This window comes from Pezoporus wallicus, unplaced genomic scaffold, assembly GCF_028554395.1.
Source record: "Pezoporus wallicus isolate ANWC-B61680 ecotype Strahan unplaced genomic scaffold, APGP_CSIRO_Pwel_v1 contig_1851, whole genome shotgun sequence".
Lineage (NCBI taxonomy): Eukaryota > Metazoa > Chordata > Aves > Psittaciformes > Psittacidae > Pezoporus > Pezoporus wallicus.
Window position 1 is genome coordinate 1,554,241 of NW_026635653.1, and position 27,960 is coordinate 1,582,200.

At 36.6% G+C, this 27,960-nt stretch overlaps 1 protein-coding gene and 1 long non-coding RNA gene across 2 annotated transcripts in view; both read left to right on the forward strand.

Annotated features, from left to right (window-relative positions):
* Positions 1 to 27,960, forward strand: part of NALF1 (NALCN channel auxiliary factor 1) — a 174,810-nt gene that overhangs the window by 41,077 nt on the left and 105,773 nt on the right. The window lies entirely within an intron of this gene.
* On the forward strand, positions 14,798 to 18,119 carry LOC130592709 (uncharacterized). Its single transcript, XR_008970634.1, has 2 exons — positions 14,798 to 14,960; positions 17,097 to 18,119. It is a non-coding gene; the product is annotated as an uncharacterized LOC130592709 (long non-coding RNA).

Consider the following 27,960-nt stretch of genomic DNA (forward strand, 5'->3'; position numbering starts at 1 on the left):
AAGCCTATGTAGGTTGTTAAGTAGTCCTATACTAAAAGAATTGGCTGTCAATGTTAGAACTGTGGATAGGGTTGTGATAATTGCTTTTGGTGGGCTGAACTCAGCTGAGAACACTCCCAATCATTGGGACTCACATCTGTTTTGATTAGAACCCTAATCTCCACCTGGTGTCTGGGATCAGCATCCTACAAATATCCCCTGAACCAGACAGACCCAACATCTTTTGTTACCTGCAAGCTCATTTTCACTGGAGACCTGTGATGACTCAGATATGCTTTTTAATGATAATCCATTATTTACTATTTCACCCACCCACAGGCTGCAAAAATGTGGAGCAGACAGGATGAAATTTAACTGGAGACCAAGTTATAAATTCCCTTAATTTCTTTATGATTTGCTGTCTGCTTCATTAAGTCTATGTGTGTGATTATGTCTACTGTGTATTTTAGTTGAGGTCTTTGCCAGCACAAAGCCAAGCAAAATAGAAAGAAAATACAAACAAAAAGCTCCTCTCACTCTATAGAATATATTAATTTTGAACCAGAAAAATATTGAAAAAGCAGAGCTCCTCAGCAGCAAAATATAAGGAAAGCAATAGTGGGCTGAGCAAAACCATTTACTGCACATGAAATGGTTACAGGCATGAGAAACAGACAGAAACCTTTCACCTTCAGAGGAGCTGATGGAGTTTTGGAGGCAACTTGCATTTTCAACCTTAATGCATTCTTACCACCATGTGCCATCTGTTAGAAATGTCCTGTCAGGTATTTCCCAGCAGCAAGACAATGCTAGCTTTTGAGAACACATGAGACTAACCAGAATGCTTTTTGAATTCTCAGGTTTAAGTATGCTTCTTTGAGTTCATGTAATTGTCCAATTTGCTACATTTGTTTGAAGAGTTTTTATCTATTAAGAAGAATATTAATGAAGAAATGAGAAAAGAGGCTTTGAAGGAAATTGGATACAGTAAAATCTGTCAAGTAAAATTAATGCAGTAGGGTTCCCTGTATTATATTACCTTTATTTAATATTCTTATATAACTACAAAAGCAAGTCCCTTGAAAGTTGTATTCCCACTGACAGCTTCCCTGCTATTTTGTGGTGGCATCCACTATAGTTGATGGTCTGTCACAGATTCCATTGTACGTTCTGATTTTTCAAGCCTTTATTGCAGCAACAAAATTGTTAGAAAGGGATTTCATCCTATGAAAGTTTGGAAAATGAATTTTAGTTTAAATTGGTTTAGCCATCTCTAAATTAGAGGCAAAGAGATATTTTTTTTCATGTTTTATCCATCTTTTTCTTTAATAGGCAGATTTCTTTTCTATTGTTCCTCTGAAGCTGGAAAAAAGAGCCAGAAGTTTTGGCTTCTGTCTAGAATATCTGTTCCAATAACCAGACAAGGAACTATTTCACTGCTTTCAATGCACTGCAGACCTGAGTCTGCAGATATACACCTATGCAATTTTTTGACAGATAACACAACAGTGGGAGAAATTTGTTATGTCTGAAGGAGGTAGATGCTTCTATGGCATAGCAAAGTCCATGACCAGTTCCTGATTATTGATTTACTGACTTGCTGTGATACTTGCATTACTCTTTGCTCTTTGATGTACATGAGCACCTAAATGCTACTAAAGCTTCTTTCCTACTTTTTTTTCAAATCTAAGTAACTGTCATGCAAGAAACTGGCTCTTTTCCTTTCTGTACAGACAAAAAAAGTCAATAAAAAGACAGACGCTGTGCTGAATCCCTGATGCATGTGCCACTGAAGATAAAAGTAGATACAGAGCTGTATCCTGGGTGTCCTGTTGCAATTATCAGACTCCAACTTACTTGACTGTGACTGCAAGTACTGTTGTAGCAAAATTACTGCACATCATTTGATGCCAACCATTATAAGTTTGTTTTTTTTTTATTATAAAGAGAAACTGGAAGTGTGACAATATAACACACACACAGAGTCAATGTTACCTTCTCTAAGGACAGAGAAATAGGAGAGTCTGACCATGTTGTAGCAAGACAATCTCAAATGAGGACACCAGAATAAGCATGAGCTGCTGCTTCTGACATATTGTTGCATAAATCCATAATTTAGAAACAGCTATTACTACAATGAATATCTGTCACACATGAATTATTTCTACTCCTCAAAACAATTTCTTTTTGCAGCAGATTTTGCAATGTAGAGGACTTGACCTGTGATTTTAAAGTACATCAAATAGGCAGATTAAATGTTCACTTTCAGAGATTAAAATAGTGTTTTAGGTAAATTGTTCACCAATGCAGAAATACTAGTCTGTGACATTCATAGCTTACTTATTTGTCTGTTTTCTGACAGAGGAGTCTGTTGAATATCTGTTTTCCTTCAAGTCCACCAACTGCATGACACATAGGATTTTACAGAACGCAATGACCAGTAACAGCTTGTTCCTGCAAGTCATACTGCCTCTCACCCTGTTGAGATATGGTGGACTTCTGAAGGGTAGAAGAAAGATGTTAGTTCAGCCTGTCTTATTTACACCTTTAAAGATGTGAAACTTCCTTGAGTCCTTAACTGTTCCTTTTTAACATAAATAGATAGTCTTAGTAAGCGTTTTATGAAAAGTTTTGGAAGAGACTTGTAGTGAAATGATATTACAGGAGGGGGGCTTTGTCAAAAGATGTAGAGTAAAATATAAACAAACAAACGCAAAACAACAAATCAAAGAAACCCAAATACCCCAAAACCCACAAAAAAAAAAAAAAGGACATTCTTTCATTTCCAATTGGCATTATTGATCTTTATGACAGATTATAATCTACAGTATTGTGGTCTAACAGTGCTGGAATTTTATTTTGAAAGTTAACTTTTTTTGTGGCAGGTAATGTCTGGTTACTTATTGTTGCAATAAAACAAAGTTACCCAAAACATTTTATGACCATTTCCTCTTGGAGCAGTCTATCACATTACAGTTAGGGTTTTATCTGTCTTTCCCCTCCTTTTGGTACAACAGTCTGAGGAAAGCGATTACCTGGCTGTGAAACATATTTCTTGAACAGCAGGATCTGGCTCAGTGGCTTGTTCTTTATAACTGCAGAACTATTCTGGCAATGATTGCAAGATGGAAAAGTAGGTGACCCTTTAGCATCTGCCTTTACTAGTTAAACTGTTGATAGTTTTTGCCTAAAGGATTTTTTTTTTTAAGGGAAGAGGTATAGTACTTTGTTTATGAGTTACATTAATTTCTCCTCTCCTATGTCCATATGATGTTAAATCACAAAGTGCCTAGATATTAATAAAATGTGTGTGTGTATGTGCTTGCAAAAGGGAGAAACAATGTGACTTTCAAAAGGAAAAATAGATATTAAAATGTCTTTTAATAAGGGTGTACCTTTTGCTTTAAGATCAGACATAAATCTTGAGGGTTTGATTTGTTGACAGGAAAATAAGTAATTAATTACCTTCTTCAGCAGAACCCAAATAAACATTTCTTCTGCAGATGGGTTGATTAACAGGGATTCCCCTTTTGGTAAATTCAGAAAGTGAAATGCTTGCATTTTATTTTGTTTTCTGGAGCAAAAATGCGCAAGCCTTCTTCTCACCAAAAGTTTTCGTCTGTGACAGCAAAATGTTTTCTGTTTCCTGTTTTAAGCTGTAGAGGTTGGCAAAGGTTTAATTCTCTGCAAAGTTCAGGTGAAGGGTACATGTCCTCCCTGTTTATAAGAGCATATTTAAGACCCAGCAGGTTGTTGCACCCAGAGTATGTGGGATTTTGCTGGTATGGATAAAGAACTGCCAAGGATAATTAAACATACTGATATTTTTGTTTGTAAAGTAGTTTTACTTCCAGATCAGTTCCATTACGGATGTCAAAAATCTCAAAATACAGTTGGTTGCTAATAAAACACACCAATGGATAAGGAAAGTAGAAAAGCTGTCTGTGTGATTAATAAGTGAATATTTTCAGGAGGTGTAGTAAAGCAACCTTATTATATTGTCTCATTTGCACTCATGATATCTGATAAAATAATTTGTAAATTAAATACTTTGTTCAATATTTTTTTGCATTTATCTCATTTTCTAATGGAGTAATCCAAAGGACGTGTACCTGAAGTTGCAAATGACATATTACATTCTAGTAGTTGACAATATGCTAAAGATATCCAAGCAGTGGTAAATAAAATAATGTATATAATTTATTGTAAGAGAAGAGCTATTCAATACTGTAAATCAAAGGTTTGTGTGCTCTTAAGATACTAATACTGATATTAATAGTGATTTTGATGCATCATACTAGTTGAAAGTTGTCCAGCTGAGAAAATCAGATATTAAATAAGAATTAGAAAGAGTCCTGTGACTGGAACTTGACATAGAACAAGCTACTTAGTATCCTAGCAAAAGAAAGACCAAAGTCATCTAAAAAGCAATATAATTTTAGTAATCATGACACAGTACATGGAAAAGAAACCAAAGACTTTATCCTGTATAAAAAGAGAAATTAAAACTTGGTATTTGATTATCTAGATACCATCAATAGCAGCCTAAGCTCTGAAATATCTTTGCAAAAAATGTAAATCTAGAATATTTAGTATGATCGATACATATGATATGCTATGACACCCACATAACCACAAACTAGGTTGTACCAATGGGTTCAGAGAGATCTTCCCAGTTAAGATCAGTAAGACATCCCCCAGTGTTATTTTATTTGGAAGTACAGTCCTCCCCATTCCTGCACCTGGGTTTCAAGAGGAAGAAAGCCTGGGAGGGGAGTGGAAAATGAGTTGTCTTGCAGGTGATCTAATCTGGATGTAGCCATAGGTGCCAAGGGAATGCTTCCCTTGATATGAAATGGTATAATGGAGGGAATTAATTCTGCCTGGAAACCTCACCTTCCATATAACCTCAACTATTTAAATCAGTTGTGTCTTTTTCATTTGTAAGACATGTTTGGTTTTGAGCACAAAGCCTCTTTATTATACATGGTTAGCACCTGCCGTAGTAGAGCTGTGTACAGTCACCTGCTGTGCTCCTAGTTCCCAATATGGCTGCACTTGCCCATTCTCCCTGCTTCATCTAGGGTAAAAAGCTCTTGCCTCCAGCCTGATAATTATTGTTTTTTTAAAAAGATGTTGCATGTACACCCTAAAGAAGAAGACACCTTGTTTCGTGGTTGGTGCCCCACACTGCTTGAACCACCCCCTTCCCTCTGATCCCTTAGACATTAAGGGAGCAGTTTAGCTCTGCTAGGGAAGAGAGCAAGAAATGGCCTCTGCAGAGGAAAATTTAATTAAAGACATTCAAGGTTGGTAGAAGGACTCAAGTACCTCTGAAGTTTGAAAAATCAAAAATTCAGACATAGCCTCTCCTCTTTTCTCTTGTTGGGAGTCTGATTTTTAACAGCACTCAGGCTGGACGTGCTTTGCACGTGAAAAAAATATTCCCATCTAGTTTATTTACATGCAGTTTCTGTCTCCTTTAGCCATATTTTTAGCTGACTCTAGTCAAACCACAAAAGCATCTGTCATTACTGCAGTGTTGAGATTTCTCCCATTTCACTTACTTTACCCATTCTAAAAGTGGCATTAAAATAATCTACATTTTCCTTTTCTTACCTTCCTTTAGTTACATTTGGATTTTGCCAAATAGATTGTCTTCCACACGCCACCGTTCATGTTTATATGTGTGTTCCTGTTCATACGCTGGATACCTCTTTTTTGCTTTACCTAGTAAAATATCTCAAGTAAGAAGCAGAGAATTCTCTAACAGTTGCTGTTTAAACCTGATTTATCTTTATTCACATTCACAGTATTTTCCCTTGAAAATTCTCTTCCGACTCCTCTTGTGTGGCATTTGCTGTCATATAAAACCCGATATTAGTTTGGTTTGCTTGCCTGGTTTCCTTAGAAACCTTTCTGAGTGATTTCCTGTAAAGGAAATTATCATCCCACGTTTAGGAAGGTACAGTTACAACTGAATATTGTTTTGACAGAAATATCAAAATTAAATTGCACACCTTACTTTAGCACTGCATTTGAATTAGCCTAATTTATATTTTCAAATCCTAAATGCCTTCTCTTCAATTTTGAGCCACAGATCAATGTCCATCATGTTTAGAAAGTCATCAGATGAAGAAAGGTCATGGCTAATCTAGGCACTGAAACATTATATGAAGTAATTTCATTTTGTAAATCTGATTGTTTTAGAGTCTTTTTAAGTGACAAACCAGACATTTGCATTAGACTCAGGAAATGTTATTACATCATCATCTGGAAATTTTGCTACCAGCCTTTTTACTTCAGTAGTATGCAACATGCTTAAAGTTATGCTGTCTCAGAATTTGATCTCCAGCACAGTGTCACAGGGTCAGGAATTACTTGGGGATGTTAAGGCTTTGATTCTGATTTGGAATTGATGGGCTCACTCGGACTGACTGATAGTAGAGACTTCAGATACCATGTGGCTTGAAACCATCTGTTTTATTCTGCTTGTTTGGGAGCATCTGTAGCAGAGTTATACCTGTTGCTTTGTTACTGATTTTGCACCCCTGTGTAGAGAAATGCATGTGCCTCTTGCCACTGTTTTACTAACACCATGCTGTTACAGAGCTGGCTATAGCTGTTCTTTAGTTTGCTTGCTAAAATGTAAACAAAGTTTGGTTTTTTTTAAAGCTTTAGGTACACAGTTACTATTATAGAATATGATACATGATACAGATTAAAATTAATATTATCTATATAACATAATGGCATACTATATGATAAATTGAATGCATAATGATATATGATAAATATTATTTGTTACAATTGCCCACAGCCATTAACTCTTCATCATAAAATGGGTTGAGTTGAACCTTAAAGCTCACCTAGTTCCAGCCCCCTTGCCATGGACAGGGACACCTTCCACTAGACCAGGTTGCTCAAAGACCCATCCAACCTGGCCTTGAACGCTGCCAGGAATGGGGTATCCACAGCTTCTTTGGGCAACTTGTGCCAGTGCCTCAGCACAGTAAAGAATTTCTTCCTAATGTCTGATGTAAATTTACCATCTTTGCATTTAAAAAATAAACAATCCATTGTGAACCTTTCAAAATTAACGATCTCTAAGGCACTACTTTCCATAAGACTATAGAGTAGATGTTTTTTATCCAGGTATTATTAAATGTGTACAATGAAATATAATGTTAGATTTTGTGCTGCAAGTGAAATGAGCTGAGCATTTCTGGTTTCAGATAAAATCTGAAACTATTGGTCATATTAACATATACTTATTCGCTTTTTTTTTCTTTTCCATATTTTTTCATTGCTGTCTTCCTCCTAACATAGACTATTATTCCTTACCTGTGATGTCAACTTCCTTTTCTTTTACTTGTAAAATTCTTGCTGTGAAATTTTGTGAGTGTCCTAGGTTTCCTAGCTCTGTTTCATTTAGGATTAATTGCTGAATATTATGCACATGAATGCAAAGCATACAAAAGCCTTTGTAGAAAGCTATATATTGGAGCAATCCCGCCCCTCTAAGTTCAGCAGTGCACCATGAGTTCTTTAAGAGTTGTGAGCAACTTGAATGGCATTTCTATAGTAAGAAAAATAGATTTTGTATTGATTAAAATGGAAAGCTTGCATTGAAGATAAGTTGCGTGTATGTATACATACTGTGATACATTAAAAATGTATACAGTTAAAATGCAAGTTAAACACTTCACAGTCAGTAGTAGGCTGATGTAGCGAGTTGATATGGTTTATTAGCTCTGGGCTTTTATGTGATACAGTATAAAACCCCCAAGTTAAAAGGTAGAGCTGCTGGGCATAAAATTTACATGGTTGCAGCTTTTTATTAGTCACTGATCACTTTGCTGCTGTTAAGTTATAAAAACTAATTAGTGCATTAGAAATGTGTATGTGAATGCTGGAAAAAATCTTATTATTACATTTGTAATTTGCTGGCTGGCATAGGCCTATTATAAAATAATGTTCTGCCATATCACTACTGATTCTAATTTGTGAGCAAAAGGCAAATCATATGGTCAGAAATAGCTGTGCACTGTCCCTTAGAATTCTGGTATGTCAAATAGTCACAGGATTTAAACACATTGTTTTTAAAGCCACTGTAAAAGAAGTGGTTCTGATTTTTTTTTTTTTTAAATATTTTTCTCCATATTAAATTAGAGAGATACTATGCAAATCATATCTGCCTTTTGGGTGAGATTAAAATCCAGGCCACCAGCAGGTCTATCTCCATAAAGATAACTGATCTGATGTCAGATCGGATTATTGAACCCAAACTGGGAAATCTGAAAAGTTCTTTGTATTCCACTGAGAGACACCCTTTTGATGGGTGATCCAGGTTGAAGAGGTATCACGCATAACACCATTTTGATGCATCCCTCTACTAGTATACATATTGAGAAATGCATTTGCACTTTCCCCCATGATATCTAATACATAAAATTCTTTAAACCTGCAAACCTAAAAAGACGTGTTGTAAGATTTAAGGAATACTTTATAAAGCACATTTTTAAAGCCTGAACATTTCTGCTACTGTATTTTTTCCTTTCACCAACTTGAAAGCTTCTCAGACACATTCTTTTAAAGAAGTCCTGTTTTAAGGGCAGAGATACAGCTCCAATAAAATGTTGAATCTTTAAAATACTGAATATTTTCATGCTATTTGCAACATAAAATAGGAAATGCATTATTTCAGTTTGTGCATATAAAGCTTTTATTGATATTTTCTACACAGTCTAAAAAATTTATCTTTTGCTATGAGTGAAGTATAGATTGCCGAATCCTTTAACATATCTGCTATATAGTTTGTTGCAAATAATAGTGAAGTGCTTTTTCACCATAAAGTAGGGAAATGCAATGCCATTAATTAGTTGTATTCTGTTGTATTTTGCTGTGCTGCTGTGAACTGTGTGCTGGTCTGAACTGTAAAAGCCAAAACCTTTCTGACTAATTATTAGTACATCTTATGTACAACACTCATCCATAAAGAAGACTCCATTGTCATAATAATATTCACATCACAGTTGTAATAACTGCAGCTCCAGCTATGCTCTTTCGGAGGATGCTTTCTGAGGTTCATGCAATAAATGAACCTTGACCATTAGTTCTTTTACAGCAAAACGTGCAAGAACTAACAACTCCCTAGAAATACATTCTCTCATAAGTATTATTCTTTAAACTAAGTGGGATGGAGTGTAAATTGAATGTAAGAGTTTGTGGTGAAGTAGAGAAGAGGTTTGTTTATTACTGAAAGGAATTGGGAGAAGTGCTACAGAGAGAGCATTGGAAACTAAAAAACCCTCCTTATTCAGATAAATAGTTATACAGGCTAAATATTGGCAGGCCTATTTATCCATTGGTTATATGTGAGTCTAACTCCCTTATGCAGAGTAATATGAATCAGAATGAATCATGCCTTTTGGTCTCTCAACCTTTTAACATTTCTGGAAGGATTAATCTGAGGTATATCTTTATAAATATTTGATTTGCATCTTCAGTCAAATTATAATATTATAAAATGTTTTGAATCATCCCCAGTGCTTTTTGCTGTTTTAAAATAACAACAATAACAAAATTGTAATTCACATGATTCAGAATGTTTAACTGAATTTTCAAAGTGGTTTTGAACATTTTGTGAGTTAAACTGTGAAGTATTTGTAGCAGGCTGTAGTGAAAATCAATATGTGTTTAATTTAAAATACATAAACACACAACTAGACAGTTTTTTTCAGGATGTTTTTCAAGTTTCACTGCATGAATTTGAGAAAAATTTCTTAAATACTTTGATAAATCTAGAGCTGAACTTTCTCTTTTTGAGAAAAAAATAAAGCCTGGTACTCGTAAAACTTGCATGTCTTAAGTAGTGCAAGAGCTGAACAGGAAAATGGAGGACACTAGTGTATCGCTGTATTTTTTTGTGTCTTGCAGGAATAGTTTTCAGTGTTTTTGCCCCATGTCCTGATACACAAGGGTATAAAGCTAAAAAATTGACGAGTGTATCAGGTAGCTTTACTACTGATAGCCATTGAAAGCCAACAATAACTACCTCTATACTTGCATTTTAATTTAGTTCACATTAGCATCCCCCAGCTTCTGAACTGAAATAGTTCCTGTAAACAAACATGGAAAAATTGCCATATGCCGTCTATTTAAAAAGTGTTTTTATTTGCTGTATTTGAACAGTGCAGTTGAAGTCCTGTTTTTTCTGGTATAGTGCTTGGAAGGGAGACTTAGATGTCAGGTTAGTTGACTTGGCTCATCTCCTAAGTATTTATCTGGCCTGAGAACTGATGTGTTCTCAGAAAACTGTCATGTTAAACCGTGTTAGGCTCCTGCTGCATTGCAATCGATTAGCCAGATGCAACTCATACCATGTTATTAACAATTGTTGTTTCAAAGATGCTTGCGTTGTAGCACACAAGCCTCTGATGTGTTTTAACCTGTTCAATCCTAGTTATATTTGGTTTGTTTTTCCTAGTGTATAGAAATAATGCTTATAAAGATTAAAAGAAAAAGGCTAAGTTTTGTGAGCAAACAAAACTCAGTTGTTAGCTGAATTGTCCCTTTACATTTTCTGTGAAAATTATGTACACCTTCTATTAGACCAGGTTGATCAAATGCTCAAAGCCTCATCTAACCTGACCTTGAACACTGCAAGGGATGGGGAGTCACAACTTCTCCGGTCAACCTGTCCAGTTTGTCAGTCTGTCAGATCACTTTCTCTGTGACCTCTCACAGCGAGGAAGCTTTTTGTGTATGTTGAGTACTTTTTGCAGCAGAAGGGATATTTCAGGTACATGTGAAATCACTGCTACTTATGAAGATGACTACTACTATCAAGGTGTATATAGAGACATCTGCAATTCAGAACGTGAACTGGGAGAAGAGCATGTTCGTAATAATTACTGCTTAATAATCTGAATGAGGAAAAAGAAACCAGAAAAAGAAATTTTTAAAGTGCTGTCAGTTTCTTTAAGATTAGACGGAAATTTGCCCCTATAGGAGATGACATGAAACAGTAGTTCAAATACCCTTTTTGTTTACTTAGGATGCTTTAAGTCTTTACCACCTGAGTGCCTGGAAGTATGAATAAACATTGGAGTGACAGGTTTCACACTGCTGTGTCATAAGTTTGCACAGTAGGACTGAATGGTTTCTGACACTATTGGCTGATCTGTTTTCAACTAAAAATGCATTTCAAATTCAGGGAAAAGAAAGCTCTTTTCCATCTTTGCTCTTCTTAGAAGAAATTATTTTTTTACCTAATCCTTCCTGAAAATCAAAGTTTCTGAAATGCACAGCATTAAAGGAGTATTATACTAGTGAACAAAGAAATGTAGTTTAGGTGCTTAAACCCATAAGGAGAATATATGCATTTATGTTTGTGAAAAATTACCAGAAATCACTATTTTGTGTAAATTCTCATCTCAAAACTGTTCTTTTGTAAGATGTAAACAGATATCAGTTGGTGGAAAAAAGACAAAAGGCAAACAATAAATCTCTTCCTTTGTTAATTCAATTACATTGAGCCAAAGTAGTGTTCCCATGGTGGCAGCTTGACACAAGTTCAAGGATTAAATGTTGAGGATGTGGAATAATTCCTTTGACTGTGGCCAACTTGGATTTACAGCTTTTTATTTAGGCAGCCAGAGCTCAGCCTTGGCAAACAGCAAGGCTTGCTTGACATCTTTTCCAGTGACTTGTCTGTAAAAAAAAAAAAAAAAAAAAAAAAAAGAGTAAAATTCAGACTCAGTCAAAGGTTGTTTGGAAAGGCTGTAAAGAAGTCCTAGAATGATTTGGGTTGCGATATATAAAGATAATCTAATTCTAACTGCCTTGCTGTGGGCAGTGACATCTTCCACTAAACCAGGTTTCTTAAAGGCCTGTCCAACCTGGCCTTGAACACTCCGAGGGACTGGGCAGCCACAGCTTCTCTGAGCAGCCTGTGCCAGTGCCTCACCACTCTTACAGTGAAGAATTTCTACTTATATCTGCTTTGAATTTACACTCTTTCAGTCTAAAGCCATTATCCGTTGTCCTGTCACTACATGCTCTTCTTAAATGTTCCTCTCCAGCTTTCATTGTTCATTGTTAAATGAACAATTGAAAGAAATAAACTAAAAAGCCATTGAAATTATTTGTTAGATTCCAACAATAACCTCACAGTTGTTGTTAATAAACAAATAAGGAAACACTTAAAATGAAACAAAGATTAAAGAAAATATTTTTCATTTGTATACCATATTTAATTTTAAGAACTCAGAACTTTTTTCAGATAATGATTAAGGTTGAGTAAACCCTGGGAATAGAGGCAGGTATTATAATTTTTTTTTTTTTTTAGATAAAAATGTTAAGACATTGATTGATGTAAGCTTTTCATCACAGACCATCTGGAAGTCACCAACAGATAACAGTTCCTTCTTTCATACTTTTTATAGATGACAGCTGTGTAATTCAAAATTAATAAGCAAATAGTAAAGGAAGAATGTGGTGTTCAGCACAGCAAAATACTTTGGTCACCAAGATGCTCTCAGTAACAGTGAATTAGTAAACTGCTGTGATGGTGTATAGAGGAAACTAAGAAGTTGTTGAGAAGCAAAAGCTACTTGTTTGTGAGATTCAAAGCTACACTTGCTGTTCTCTTGACAAGAGAAGAAATAAAAACTTGTCAGAATACAACCAATAAGTATGTAATTTCTAAAATAAATGTTTTGTGGAGATTAAAATCAAGGTAATGCTTCTTAAAATTGCTGAAAGTGGAAAACAAAGTAGTTGTCATTTAAGACAGAAGATATGCATTCAATTTCTTATTTCAACTTAGAAGAATATCTTGATGCCAAGTACAGCATAACCCAACTGAGTACCTACTGGGTACTTTCTGAGCTGTCTGTGGATTTGTATTTATGTTGTTATATTCATGTTGTTGTTATGCTTATGTTGTTGTTAAATTTACAGTTTATGTAAATGAACAGCTTATGGTATGGGAAACTGAACCTGAGTCTTTTTTTCTGAGGTGAGTAAATTTATCACTATATGGAATCAGTTTCTCTTATGTTGCTTCTCAGCTTCTTTGGAAAATAGTTTTTTGTGGCAGCTACCACCTACTAAAGCCTATGCTGGCTTTTCTCTACTACTACTGCAGAAGAGCGTAGCATAAGTTACAATTACACCTTCATTTTGGTAGCTGACATACTATATTGCCTTCATCACTGTAGTAACTTGTGCCTCCTACTCATAATGTATTTATCCTCACAGTACTCCTGTGATGTTGAGCAGATGGTAAAGTGAGTCACTAGGTACAGAGCTTGACTCCTCAAGATCAGGCAAAAAGACTGTGATGAAACCAATCCTGGGTTTCCTTTTTCCTACTGCTAGATCCCTCATGCTCTGCTGAGAACCATAAGAGTCTCCCTCCACAGGATGATGGATATCAAGATTCTCTTCCTTTCCCTATACCCTTGGGAAAAATGAAAAGAGGAGGTCCTCTGGGGGCCCTTGTCTTATGTAAATATTCAAAAGTGATGGTTGAGGCTTGGCGCATAGCTGAATAATATTAGAGTTCTCAAATTATGTTGACTATGAAACAGTCAAAGATAATCTTGAGTCAGATAAAAAGTATGGCTCTCTTACATTTCCTCTGACTAGCACACGCTGGCTCCTACTGAGTTCAGCCAGTGGATGATTAATTTCAGTCTGTTGATTCTACTGGCAACTGCTACAAGTGTCTCTTCTTGGATAAGCTGGCTGGGTTTATAAGGACACAGGAGCTGAGGGTGATGTATTACACTGTTCCTGCACAAAGAATTAACACTGTAGTCCTCTGTACAAGGTAGCAGTCTGGCAGGACTCCTGTGAGATGTGGAGTACATGACTGAATGAGGCAGCCTCTTTTCTGGAAATCTTCGTGTTCTCCTAGAGTGAGACTGTTGTTTCCTAGTCAACTCATTTGGAAAGTATGTTGTCTCTGACATGCCACTAGCATCCTTTCTGGCAGGGGACTTAATGGTATCATCTCATTCAACAGTCTTAAGGGATTTTGAGCTTTCACATTATTAAACATATATTCCATTAGCCATCTAGTCTAGCAATTGCATGTTAATTTATGTAAAACCTAAATGCATCAACATGACATGGGAAGGATTCCCAGAAAGTGAAAAAATTGACCTTTGGTATTTAGTGCTAACCTGACACAATGGAAGCAGAATACATTTTTTTAAAAATGTCATGTGCTACCTCTGCCCAACAGCCCCCAGATTCTGAATGCTTTTTCTTGCTGTCTTCTGTCCTTCCCCCTCTCATTTTTACCTGTTATATTCTCAGGGGAAATAATTTAATTCTATAGATGGACAGAAATTTTTCAAGGAAATATATTTATATAGTGGATTAGTTTTCTTCTTAAAGCGTTTGTAGCGAAGTGGGAATGTCAGAGGCTAGTCTAGTTTCAATACTTTTTGTATAGTGTTAACATACTTACCATGTGTTTAATGATCAAAAGATTTTAAAATCAAATATTGATACTTTGTATGCTAAAAGTTTCAAGAAAAAATGTCAAGCCCAGCATTAAAGGAAAAAAGTCTAGAATATCTAAGGGTAGATTATTAAAGTATTTTGCTTAACTTGAGTAATTTTTTCTGTTACTTGGATTCATGAAAATCTCTGATTTTGATATACCATTCATACTGGAAAGATTAACTAAAATCTTGAAGTGAGTGAAAAAAAAACCAATTTCTTCTATAATTTATTTTACAATCTATCAAATAATTTCCTGGAGTAAATTATAGCATTGATGCATATTAACCACCAGAGCTTTGAAGAAATTACCTTTTGAAAAAACAACATTGCAGCTGATACTATTATAAGAAAGGTGCTTGCCGCTTCCACCTGGAAAACCTGGCAAAGGAACACAAAGGAGGGAACAAGACAGTAAAGATGTGCCATAGCCTGCTGGCTGAACTTTATAGAAAAATATGGTATATGAAATTTGTAATTTTGAAATTTTGAAGATAAAGTTTCTCACAGTTGCATTCAAACTATCTTCCTGTTCTAGAGTTTCACCTGAAATGAACAACTGTAAGCAGCATTAGTTGGCGTAAATGATTACAGAATTTTAAGTATATTTTTACAGATTCTTTTAATTAATTCAAATAAGTTTACGTTCATTTGTGAAATTAGTGAGAACTGGACTCAAATTTGTATTTGATATTATTGCAAATTAGTAGGACAAGGAGAATTTATTAGACATAGTGACAAACTCACATGACCAAGGTTATCTGCAAATCTCCTTCCAACCTTGTAATTCAGCAGTAGCTTAGGGAGTAATACTGAAGGAGTAAGAGGGAAACTGTATTGTCTGTAAGCCAAAATCCCTTTGGCCTACAGCGTCTTCACCTGTGTTACTCTAATGTTTCATTTTCCCTGTAAATGCCTTCTGCAGCCTTTACTGTCCGCCCTGATAGTTGTCAGACTTTCCCATGGCCTTTAGTGCTAGGATAGTCATCTAAGGGTATGGAAAACATCAGAGGCTGCTAGTTTTCCATGAATTTATTTTCAAGTGCTGATACCTTTTAAGGGTTGCCAAATATGTGTATGAATTAATAAGTGTTAAAATGTTCTTACTAGGCATGCCAAGTTTGCCAGTTCCCTCCATAGCTTACAAGCTTCTGTTTATTTTTGAATTACCAGGGCAGTGCAGTGGTAAGTATAAGTAAGTAAAACTCTGCTTGGGAATAAGTCACCACCTATTACATGGAAGAGGGATAGATTTTGGATGTCATGATGTAGCATGGGTCCAGGAGGTGAGAGGTCTGCTACCTGAGGAAGGCAGCTTGGAAAGATCATAGCTCTTGGAGGTCCAAATAAGCAGGAACTAGGCTCTGCTGGCAAATGCATTGAAGATTATCTCAATAAAGTGACTGGCAATAAACATAATCCTGGGTTTGAGAAATAAACCTGCAGTTCAACACACTGTTCTAGTCAGATTGCTGACGTCTGCCCTAGGGAGTCTGCACTGAAGTATCAAACATGGTGCAGTGATGCAGGGCAAATTACATTTAAAATAAATGAAGGAAAGGACATCAATATGCCCAGAAATGTCAAGCCTGGTAGCAAAATAGTCACAGGAGATGAGCTGAATTAGTGCTGGTAAGCTAACAAGCTTGAAATTCAGTGTTGAAGTATGTTAAAGGTTAGTACAGGAAAAAAAGGATATCCAGTTCTCCATGCCACTTGATATTAGGCAAGAATTGGTGTAGGTACAGCTACTTGTGCTTTTGGACAGGTCTGTTGGCCACATGCCTCTTACACCTCTTTTCCACCATGTATTTTGCAAGGCTGTGAATCCAGATCACATAATCAAAAGGAAGAAGAATTGACAAAGTGAAGAGTTTGGTATTTTTAAGCTTTTGCTGTGTTAAGCGACATCACATTCAAGAGAGCAAAAATCAAACTGGTGGTGGCTGGTGTTAACGCAGACCACTAGCAGGGAATGTGAGCTATGTGGCAGGTGGCAAGCAGCAACATAGTCTCTAACCAAGGAACAGCTGATCATGGTATTGTTTTCTGAAGAGATGAAGGATGGAAAGTGTATTTTTGGGAAGAGATCCTTGAAATTGTGTGCCTCAGCTACTCTTAACGATCTGCAGTCTAAAGATGAAGGGAATACTACATAATTTAGAGGGTTCAAGGATGACAAAATCAAATGATATTTTGATAGTCTTAGATTCTGGGGAACCTAATTCTGTCATTTCCTGCTATAAGGAAGAGAACAATGAAAATAAACCTGTATTGATTTTGTTACTTTGCATGCAAAGAAGGGTGTGCTGCAGTCTCTGTCCAGGAGTTTCAGTGAGCTATGGCTTTGTTCCAAGAGATCTTACCATCTAAATTTTAAATATGACATGATGAATGAGGATGACATGTAGTAAGAAAGATGGTGGGGTAAAGACGGACAAAGAGGACAATGATGAAATGTTACAGGGCTCAGGTTAGGCATACGAATAAGTTGTGTAAGATAATAAAGAAAAATTGGATGGTGAGTTTGTTGTTTTGCCTACTCTGGTTAGTAAATAATTCCAGTGATGTTGTGAGTATCATCCGTCTTTATCTAGCACATCAAGTGAGACCAAAGACCCAAGATCTGACTTCCTTCATGGCTTTACCTCACCCAGCTGCATGGTGTCTCTCTTTACTTTCCCCAGTGCCCTCCTCACTTTATCAGCTGTCTTGTCCTTGCCCATCACCACTGCAGAGTCAAAACCCCAGCTCTGCTGAAGAAGATGGGCATTGTTCCATAGGTTTCAGCAAAGCCAAGATTTCCCTTGAGCTAGGAGTGGTTTTGCCATGTTTGGCAGGCAAGCCCTGCTCGCTCCTTCTGCCAGAGTGGCAGAGAGGGAAGCATCTGGAAACAGACTCAGTGCTTCCACCTTCCCACACTGTGTGACACTCTCTGCCTGCCATGGGCTTGTAGTGGGCACAGAAATAGTATGGAGATGAGTTTTGAATTAAAACTTAGGTAGGTAAGCAGACAGCTTCTGGCCAGAGGAATAATAATAATTTCTGGTAATAGCAATTGTCACACTAGTGCCTGCTGAGGGATGCAGACAGTTATCAGACACCAAAATTGCTAAAGGGAGACGGATGAGTCAGCAAGATAAAACTAAAAATTCAGATGTGCTCTGAGAATATGCTAGGGTGTGTTATGGTCAAACCAGAAGCACTTAGTTTGTTTTTTCAACATAATGTGGCAGATTCTGCATTGTCATTCTTGACTGTGATGTTCATGATGTCAGAGAATGTGACTTTAAAGAATAATATAATTTATTTTCTTGAACTGCTTACAGTCTTCCATCTACTTATTATTAGGAATACAAATATGTGCTTCATGTTTTAAATTAAAAATGGAAAGCTTATTAATCATTGAGAAATTCTAAAAATATTAATTTTGAAATATTAACATCGCAAAGCTTTTCCCAGCAATATATAAAGCAAACCCTTCACAATGACATTTTGTTGCCAGATTTTGGGTTTTGATTAAGGCAGACTTATGATGTTTTTTTACCAAACTAGTAATTCTCTTTTGGGTATTGCTAATCTTTAGAATTTAAATTGCAATTAAAGATAAATTAACAGAGGCTTAAATTCTTCTAACAGAATATCAAATACACATGTAACAATTTTTTTTTATTTACAAGGTATTTGTTTGAAAACTTAAAAAAATTACTTCTATGTCAAAGTTGAACGGACTGATTTGGTTTACAACAGTTGGAAATGAGCATTCGCTGTTTTAAAACAAAGGAGAGCTTTTATGCCTTTGTAGTATTGAAGACAAAGAAATGATGTGCTCTAAGTATTTCATAAATTTAAACTGCCTCATCCATCTGATTGTGAGATAATGATCTTTTTGTTTAGAAATCTTTTTGCTATAATACTTTTAACTACAAAGGGTGTAAAAAAACTAATGAAAATCACAAGACATGAAATTAAGTCTATTACACACTCCAGAGTTTTTCCGGCATGGAGTTCCTTTCGTGTCCATGTATTTGGTCAGGATTTCTCATATTTAAAAGCAAAGCCATCTACTCTGTGTGACCCTGATCCCTTTAAATAATGCTTCTTCACTTAGGTGAAGAGCACTGGAAATCTGTTTCAGGTGGAGCAGTGAGCTTCACTACAGGCACTCCATTCTCTGTTTCCAGCTCAGGTCACTTGAAGCTTATCATAGTCCAGATAAAAGAAACAAGTTGCCTTGTATTATAAACCTTTTTAACTTTGAAGATCAACTTGTTGGGAGATAGATTTTTAGGCAAGACTCTGAGCATGGAGTAGGAAACATGGGAAATGATGCATGGGTTATGGAGGAGCTTTGTCTTCTGTCTCCATAGCAGAAAGGCTGCTTGGGTAGCAGAGGCTGCCTTTTGCTAATGTCTTGGACTTCTGGAAGTGTGGAAAACTCCCTTCCCCTGCCTGGGCTTTCCTCCCCATTACCAAACAGCATCTCCCTGTTCTCTCCTTTCTTCTGCACCTCCTTCAGGTGCACATTTATGAACAGTTTGTATAGCATGAGGCCAAACTGATCTCCACTGGAAAACCAGCATAGAGCTTTCGCACTTTCATATTGAAAAATACGGCTTTACAGGGAGTTTGAAGTCAGTCACTCTATGTTCTTAAATTAGGACAGCAGACAACAATACAAGGGATGTATTGAATACTAAACTGGCTGTACAATTGATATAAATATAATTCTGTATGTTATTATGCTGATATGCTGTTTTTAAGTGGAGATTTAGACTGGATATTTGGAAAAATTTCCTTACCGAAAGGATGAACAGGCACTGGAAAAAGCTTCCCAGGGAAGTGGTGGAATCACCATCTCTGGAAGTGTTCAAAAACCGGCCCTTAGTGACATGGTTTAGTGGTGGACTTGGCAGTTCTGGCATAGAGGTTGGACTTGATCTTAAAGGTCTTTTCCAACCTAGTTCATTCTGTGACTCTAAGAAGAAATGTAGATTGAAAATTCATACAGAATGGAGAATATGGTATGTTAATGCCAGGCCAAAATATTTTAATGTTTGCAGCATAAAAGCAGCAATATGTATATTATAAAGACCTCAAGCTTAACTCACCATTTTTACACAAGTATATTTACGTAATTAACCTTACAGTTATTTCAAAAAAAATCAGCCAGCACTCATAATGAAACAACTTTGTGCTGAATTTCTCAGAAAGAAACTGTTTGAATTGAACATTTTTAATATATGCTGCTAACATTTGTAATGGCACTTCTAAAATCAGTGTAATCAGTCATTTAAATAGAAGATTTGCTTTTAACTTGACAGAAAATTTATTCTATACTGAAAGACCAAATTCTCTAATTTCTGGAAGGATGCTGTGACTAAAATGCTTCAATTCCCCTTCCAAGTTGCAGAGTTTAACTCAAACTAAAGCCTTGCTCATCGCTTCCATAATGGCGCAGAAATTCATATTTTCATAGAATCATAGAATCATGGAATAGTTAGGGTTGGAAATGACCTTAAGATCATCTAGTTTCATCCCCCCTGCCATGGGCAGGGACGCCTCACACTAAACCATATCACCCAAGGCCTCGTCCAGCCTGGTCTTGAACACTGCCAGGGATGGAGCATTCACAACCTCCCTGGGCAACCTATTCCAGTGCCTCATCACCCTAACAGTAAAGAATTTCCTCCTTATATCCAATCTAAACTTCCCCTGTTTAAGTTTTAACCCGTTACCCCTTGTCCTGTTACTGCAGTCCCTAATGAAGAGTCCCTCCTCAGCATCCCTATAGGCCCCCTTCAGAGACTGGAAGGCTGCTCTGAGGTCTCCATGCAGTCTTCTCTTCTCCAGGCTGAACAGCCCCAACTTCCTCAGCCTGTCTTCATTTTCTGTTAGGGATAGTGTTTTATAAGTTAGGAAGTCAGTGAGTGGTTTCACCTAGAACTATTTGAAAAATTATTCTAATCGATCCTGTTACATATTTATTTTACCTACAGCTGAAGCTGTATCTTAAATAGGCTTAAATGAGATTTAGTACCTTTGCCTGAAAGTGGGAAATAGAGAGATACAATCCGTTCAAAATAGAAAGAAGAAAGATAAATCATCTCAGTAAGTATAAGTAAACAAAATTATATCTGAAATCCCCAGCTGGAATAGCACTGGTTTTTACTGCCTTGCACAGGAGAAAAAAATAAAAAAGTCAATAAACGTGAGACACCTGTGCCAACAGAGAGCGATTTTCTTGATCAGTAGACCAACATCTTGCTGCCTTTTTGTTCCACCTGCTGTTCAGCTAAAGATGGGACAGGGAGAAGATGTTGCAGTAAATGAGACAGAAGGGGAACAGTATTTGAAAAATATTTAAAAACACAGATGTATTTTTCCCCGCTGCATCTTATATATATGTATCTATCTATCCATGTATAAAACCTTTTAAAAAAGCTTTCTTGATTTCTGTGAATGAAAGCAGAAAATAATAGTGCAGTATCCTCCTAAGAATAGCAAAAGGTTTTAGTTTATTACCCTGGGACCTGTAGGCTATCAGGAAAAGACTGTGCTTCTGGGGGTGTTGGCTCCTCTTTGTCATTTCAGGATCCTGGGAGGACTGAGATGAACTTCACTGGTTCTTACCCTGGATTTTGACTGAAAGTAAATTTTGTGATATCACAGTCCAGTACCCGCTGGTCCCCCAGGGACTCAGCAAGCTCCCCAAGTATGGTGATACTTGAAACTTCTCATTTTCATTTTACTTCGGCCTTAGCTTTCAAGAATCAAAAAGTCTACAGAAACAGCTTATCCCTTGATAAATTACAAAGGAATAGAGACATGTAGTCATACATGGTAGCATAGAAGCATAGATTGGTTTGGGTTTTAAGACATGTTAAAGATCATCTAGTTCCAATGCCCTTGCCACAGGCAGGGACATCTTCCACTAGGCTAGGTTGCTCAAAGCTCCTTCCAGTTTGGTCTCGAACACTTCCAGGGATGAAAGTATCCTTTTAGTCTGTTTGAAGTCAAGCTGGGGTGGGACTTCCAAATGGCCTAATAAAGACCTGTTCATATTTTTCAACTCAACTAACCAAGAGCCAATTGCATATTTTACTCCAAGGAGTACACCTTTACTACACGCTTAAGTGTTTAACATATACTGCTTCAGCATAACTTAATCCCTTCTTATTGCAGTCTTGCTTGCTTTGTACTTTGTGGCAAAGTTTATGCTGCTGAATATATGCATAAATGAAAAAGGGCAAGGGAACTGAAGCTGTGATGGTCAAGAATTGAACATTTTAGGTTAGTTCAGTTCCTGGATCTGTTTAGGACAACTACATCTGGCTTCTTTTAATACAGTTCCCCTTGAGAAGGGTCTAGGCAGACCTTCAAGTAAGCAACTTGGCTTCAAGATCAAGGATCAGCACCAGATTCTCTTCCATTTAGTACAGAGAAATAGCTGATTATGCCACTGATTTATCATTTCTCACTTTCCTCAAGTCGAGGAATTCTTAATTAACCAAAACATAATCTGTTCTTTCCAACTTGTCTGATTGCCCAAAACAGTGAGCAGGTCCACTTGTATCTTTGTTTTATCTGTCCAGCCAGCCCCCATTCTGCATGCTTACAACATCTTTCAGCCTCCTGCATCTACCTCTAAAAGCTTCCTCTACTCCATCCCAAGACTTCATTTGTTTTCACTTTCCAGTCTAGGGACCACCAGAAAATTCTATTTCTATACTTGTATACACAGGTTTTTTAACAAAATATTTGGTAATTATTGTGATAGCTCAATACAGTGGAAGTAGGAAGCAAAAGTTCAAGGACAGAAGTGATCACTCTGTCACTGTGAGTTTGTGGAGTATGGAAAGCAACTTTGAGGTTTGCATTTCTGTGTAATTTCTCTCAGGAAAAAAAAGATAAAATCAGATTGCTTGAATCTGTGTGGGAGAAGACACTGAACTGGATTTTGAGTGTGTGACCCAGTGATCTACCAGAGAGAGTTGTTTTCAAACTGAAGGTAACATCAGAAGTTTGCTAACTTAGAAATTTTGCTCACCACTATATGAGTTGCCAGTACCTGAAACAAAATCTGTTGAGGAAAATCATAGGTAGGATGGGAAAGGTTAAAGATGAATTATAGCAAGATGAGAAAGAAAAATTTGCAGTCATATTTATTCCCCTGAGTTCTGCCTAGGGGTAAACTACAGTTTGCCTAGGCTGGAATTTGCATTTGTCAGTTCCATGACACATGCTTCTGTTCCAAGGGTTGCAGAAAGGGTTCTGCTTCTATTCTGTTTATTTGAACTATATTTCAGTGAGTTCATTCTACTTGATACAGTCATTAACTCTGACAAATATTCAGTGAAAGCAAGGTGTATATATCCATCACTTGTTTAAGTTCTACTTGTAAATCCAGAAACAGGCTTGAGCTGAGTTTCTCTTTGCTACCTTGGAAAAAAATGGAGGCTGGACTTCAAGTAGCTCTACGCTTCAAATCATGGGTAGAGCTTTGATGTTGTAGTTCTTATTAGGATGTAGAAAGGGTTGGAAATAAGAAAGGAATTCTTACAGAAATTCTGCCTTGCTGGGATGAATCTAGGTAATATGCTAGAAACCAGGTAGTTTCATGTAGCGGGATGAAAGAGAAATGGGAAAATGGCAGTTGCACCAGCTCAGTAGCCTTCAGCTTCTGAAGTTGGATTGAGTAGCTCATCCTGCTGCAAAGATGACTAGCCAAAATAGGATTGTTGTTGCTGTCAATGTGTTTATCTCCCAATATGGAAAGTGATTTCCAGCATTGATTGTTTAAATGTGCACCATTTTCACTTACTGTAATAATTTATTTACAGTTTTCCAATCAGTTCATGGACTCATATAAATAAAGTTTCAGATGTTTCAGGGAATAACTAGTATAATATTTTTTGTTACTAAGGTAAGCTTTCCCATGATAATTTGACCAAAAAATCCCTCTCTAATAAGTTGTTTGGGTAGGGTAGTGTTTTGAATTGTAGTTTGGATAATAAAGATATCAGAATGAGGTGCATTATTTAGGATTTTGTGTTTACTTTCTGCTGTTATCTTTTGCTTTTGTAGTGTGATATATGTAGTCAAGACGATTTCAAAGTAGAAAAAAATAAGTTCTGAAATATGACTATTTTGCTGAATTTCCCACAACAGAAAGGGCTTCTGAGATTTATGGGGTTTTGAATTAATCCTCTCCATACTCTGGCTGTGGCAAGAACTATTGATATGCCTATTTTACAGTAAATGTTATAAGGCTTTTGTTTCGCAATTGTTAATACCTGATCTATGTGCTCCTGGGTGACCCAGGAGTGGTAATTTCATCTGGATGAGGAATGGACACACAATTGCATTTCTGGCAAACTAACCAGTGCGTATATACAGCGCTTATGTTGCCCTCACACACTTATGCTGGTGTTATAGGGGCAGCAGTGGACAGACAATATTTGACCAGTCCTTAAGCTTACAAGTGTAAAGCTGCTTTGTCAGAAAAACCTCTTTGAACACATTTGAACCAGCAGCTGACACCTGCACGTGATTGATTGTGTGCATCATGAACTTGTGATGGTTTTGATCTGGTGGGGTATTACAAAGCTGCTTTCACTTTAGTATCAGATTCCATACTTAGACATAGGTTTTGGCAACCAGCTCATCTTCTGGAGGAATTACTTAGGAATAGGAATCCTGATTCGGTTTTCTGTCTCTAAAAATTTGTTCACCAAGTTATAAGCATGTGCTCAACACTGAACATGTGGATAAGGCTTAAACAAATGTCATCCTGAGCCAAATAGTACAGATTTACTCCCAGATATGTGATTGATAAAAAGTAATTGATTAGATCATTTTGGATGGAATTTTCTGTTAGTATCTTCCTTCCTAAACTTTCTGGTGACCTCTTCCGATTTTATTAAGAGTAAATAAATTAAATTTAGTATGCTCTTGGCATAATGCATGTTAGAATCTTAGATTATTTACATTTTCCCTAAAATTTGTCTTCAATGTAAAAAATTCATGTTACCAGGAAAAACAATGAAAAAAGGGAAAAACATTGAGATAAACAGTAGTAATATTTTAATAGGCCTAATTAAGACTGCAATAGCTAGATACACTTTAAAGATCTTTCTTTTTGTGGCTAATGGAACCTTAGATTACTCTTTTTTATTAACATTGTTTGAAATCTGTTGCTCCCATCCTGCACACTAATTGTGAAAATATTTTGTAATTTATTGCTGTTTATATATGAAGACTAGCAGGCTGCTCATGGGAATTTATAAAATCAGTTCCTAATTTACTTCTAATTTACTTTTCACTTTTTATTCTTGCTTTTTAACATTCTAGTTTGCTTAGGGTGGATAATGAAAGTAGCCTGCTGTCTGTTTCAGTTAGTTGAAGCTATTGTCGTCAGCCAGTGTAATTTTATGATTTACATGTAATGTTTATATTATTTTTTTTAATTTATTTTATGGTTTACATGCAGGGCACCAATATGCTTAGGTGTCCATTTCTGAAGGAACAAGAAAACCAAATAAATAAATGGTTTCAATTGATTTCCTCTGTAACAAAATATCACGACAACATTGCAATTGAGATAAATCTGTATATTAAATAAAAAAACAAGCACACGTTCCCTGCAGCCAAACCACCAACAACTAGTGGCAGGACTTAATTATGTGAGATGTTTTTTTGTTTGGTTGTTTTCTTAGGTTACAGCTTTATGGAATAAACTTCTGAGTTTTCCTGTTTCATTTCCTAATTCTATTACTAATAAACAGGTGGCTGCTAATTAATAAGTGATTTTGTTCAAGAAAGTGAATACCCCTGTGGAAGGAGTATTTTGGGACAGTGTGCTTCTCGGTCTTGTGCACAGTGGGAACTCAGCAGTGACTCCTCTCTCACACATCCGTAGCACTGAGTCTCTGTCTTCTGTGTCTGTGTACTGTGGTGGCAGTGGCTCTTTCACCCCTGCCAGAGCCAGGCTGTGAGAAATCCAGGCAGAGTGAGACACCACCAAACCCTCATAGCATTTCTCCCTACAAGTAGCTGGGGTAGCCCTGCAGGAAAGAAGATCATGTCTGGGGGATGCCTATGGGGCAGTGAAGAGGAAGGACTTGATCTTGCTGCAGCTGGTGGTCACACTTCCATGGAATGTTTGCCAAGTAGAGCCAGCTGAGGTTTTCTGTTGAACCCGTGTTAGCAAATGTTGTATGCCTGTTATTAATTTCAATTAGCAGACCAATAATTTATGTCTTGTAATTTCTGAGTAGTAAATTGAAACTGTATAGCAGTGACGTTATCCTGTGGCATTTATAGACCACCTTCTCTCCCTGCACAATTTAATGGGATAATCCAGGTGACTTGTGGAGCTTCCCTGCATCAGGAAATCTGGCAGCATAGTTAGACACATAAAGTAGATATACATAGTAGCATGTGATCATTTTTAAGATTCTTTATTTTCCTAATCAGATCCAAACTTTGACCTTTTAACTACTCCTCATTTACTTGCACAGTATGTTCTATTGATCTACTTACATCTGAGCTCATTAAACACATAAAATGAGCTACAAGCAGAGTAAAATACAGCATTATCAAAACTAACGAAGAGATCAAATTATTATATGCCCAGTACTGCTGTTTTATCCAGTTCCCTGAAAGGAGAAGTACTTTGGTAGCAGACATCTTCCAGCACTGCTGCACTGGATTATTTTCCACCCCACACATATTTTTGGTAAATGAAAATGCAGTTTTGTCTTTCTTCTAGGCCAATGAACATGTTGACAGAAGTGCTCAAGCATTGTACAAGCATTAAAACGGTAAAAGCACTTATGAAACTTCCCAGCATATGTGGTCTGATGTGCATGAAATGCCAGAAGTCTAGTGGCCAAACATTCATGAAAAAAAAGTGGTTTACAGTACTAGTACATGCTTTCCTGCTGGATTAGAATAAAACACAATGGTTTTGTTTATGGTCATAGTCATTAATCCAGTTCTAAGAAGTGAAAATGTCCCACATGGTTTAGTTTAGATAACTGCTGTACAAAGCCAGATGCATTTTTTCCATTAATTTTCCTCCGTATTTCCAGTTACTTGTTGGCTTAGGTGTTCCTAGCAAACTGATATATAATTCCTCTGAGTTAGGTGATCCCATATTATCTACTGCTGTTAAACGGAAGCCAAGCATTTAGCATAGGAAAAAGATGAATGGGGTTATTTTGTTTCTTGCTTGCTTTCTTTCTCTTGGTTACTTGCTTTCTTTGTTTATCCCCCTCCCTCCTTCCTTTTTTCAGTAGTAGCCATAAATAAAAGGAATACTGGGAAAAAAATTATCCAAAGCAGATAAACAGGACCTTGTCTTCAGGTCAGCTGTTTTAAATGTAAACAGTATAGAATTCATTTTATTTTATAACATAATGTTTGAAAAGAAAGTTCTGGAGTCCTGACCAGGGTACTCCAAACAGTTACATAACTGTCTAATCACATTTTTTCTGGGCAGTCATTTATGATAATTATAAATGATCTTCAGTGTCAGCTAACCTGCCTTCTCAGCTGGTTTTGTTTCATGGTAATCCTATATTTTTCGTAATATGTAAGTAAATATTTGTGTAGTATATATATATGTAGATGTGTAAATATAAATAACATAAAAACATTACCGGAATGTATCTTTAAAGTATTGAATAATGGCTTAAACCCATGCATTAGCTATTGTGCATTATTGAAGTTTGGGAAAACATGCTAAGGAATATTGCCAACACCAAATATCATTCATTGCTGACTCCAGAATTCATCTATTGAAGCATTTCTCATTTTCATTCTTGTTTTCACTGATTACATAAAGGTATAGATATACAGACATGGCCAAATCACGATAATGATGCCTCCTTTGTTGCGTGGTTGAATCCTCAGGAATAATACCCCATTAGATGAATGTGCATGGCTTCAAAGCCATAGAGCCACTGTAGTCCTATATTCACATGCTGTAGTGACTGCAAGAAAGAAGCATTCAATGCTTGGAGAATAGGAAGCTTCTGGGGTAAAAGTTGAATGAGTTGTTAAGGGGCCCATATATAATGTGAGCAGACTAGCCAATCTTACTATAGGGAGATAAAGGCAGGCTAAAACTGATAGTAGAAGTCTGTAAGGAGCTTACTTGCTTTGTGGTTTGGAGGAAGGAATTTATATCTGCTACAGGCAGATTCTGAGGGTCTGGCACAATGTCATTGTCCTCAGGTATTTTGTAGAGTTACAGAGATTTCTGAAAGCATTGTTCCCAAATGCTAAACATCAAATCAGTGAGAGCTGCACTTTTAGCTAGTTTTTGATTTTGAAAAATTTTTCGTGGTTTAAACCACGACAACCTCCTTATTTAGATTCAGCTTTTATTTAAGGAAAATTCTGAGGTTAAAGCCTCAGCAAAAATTATGGGCTTTGACCATTAGCCCTGTCTGT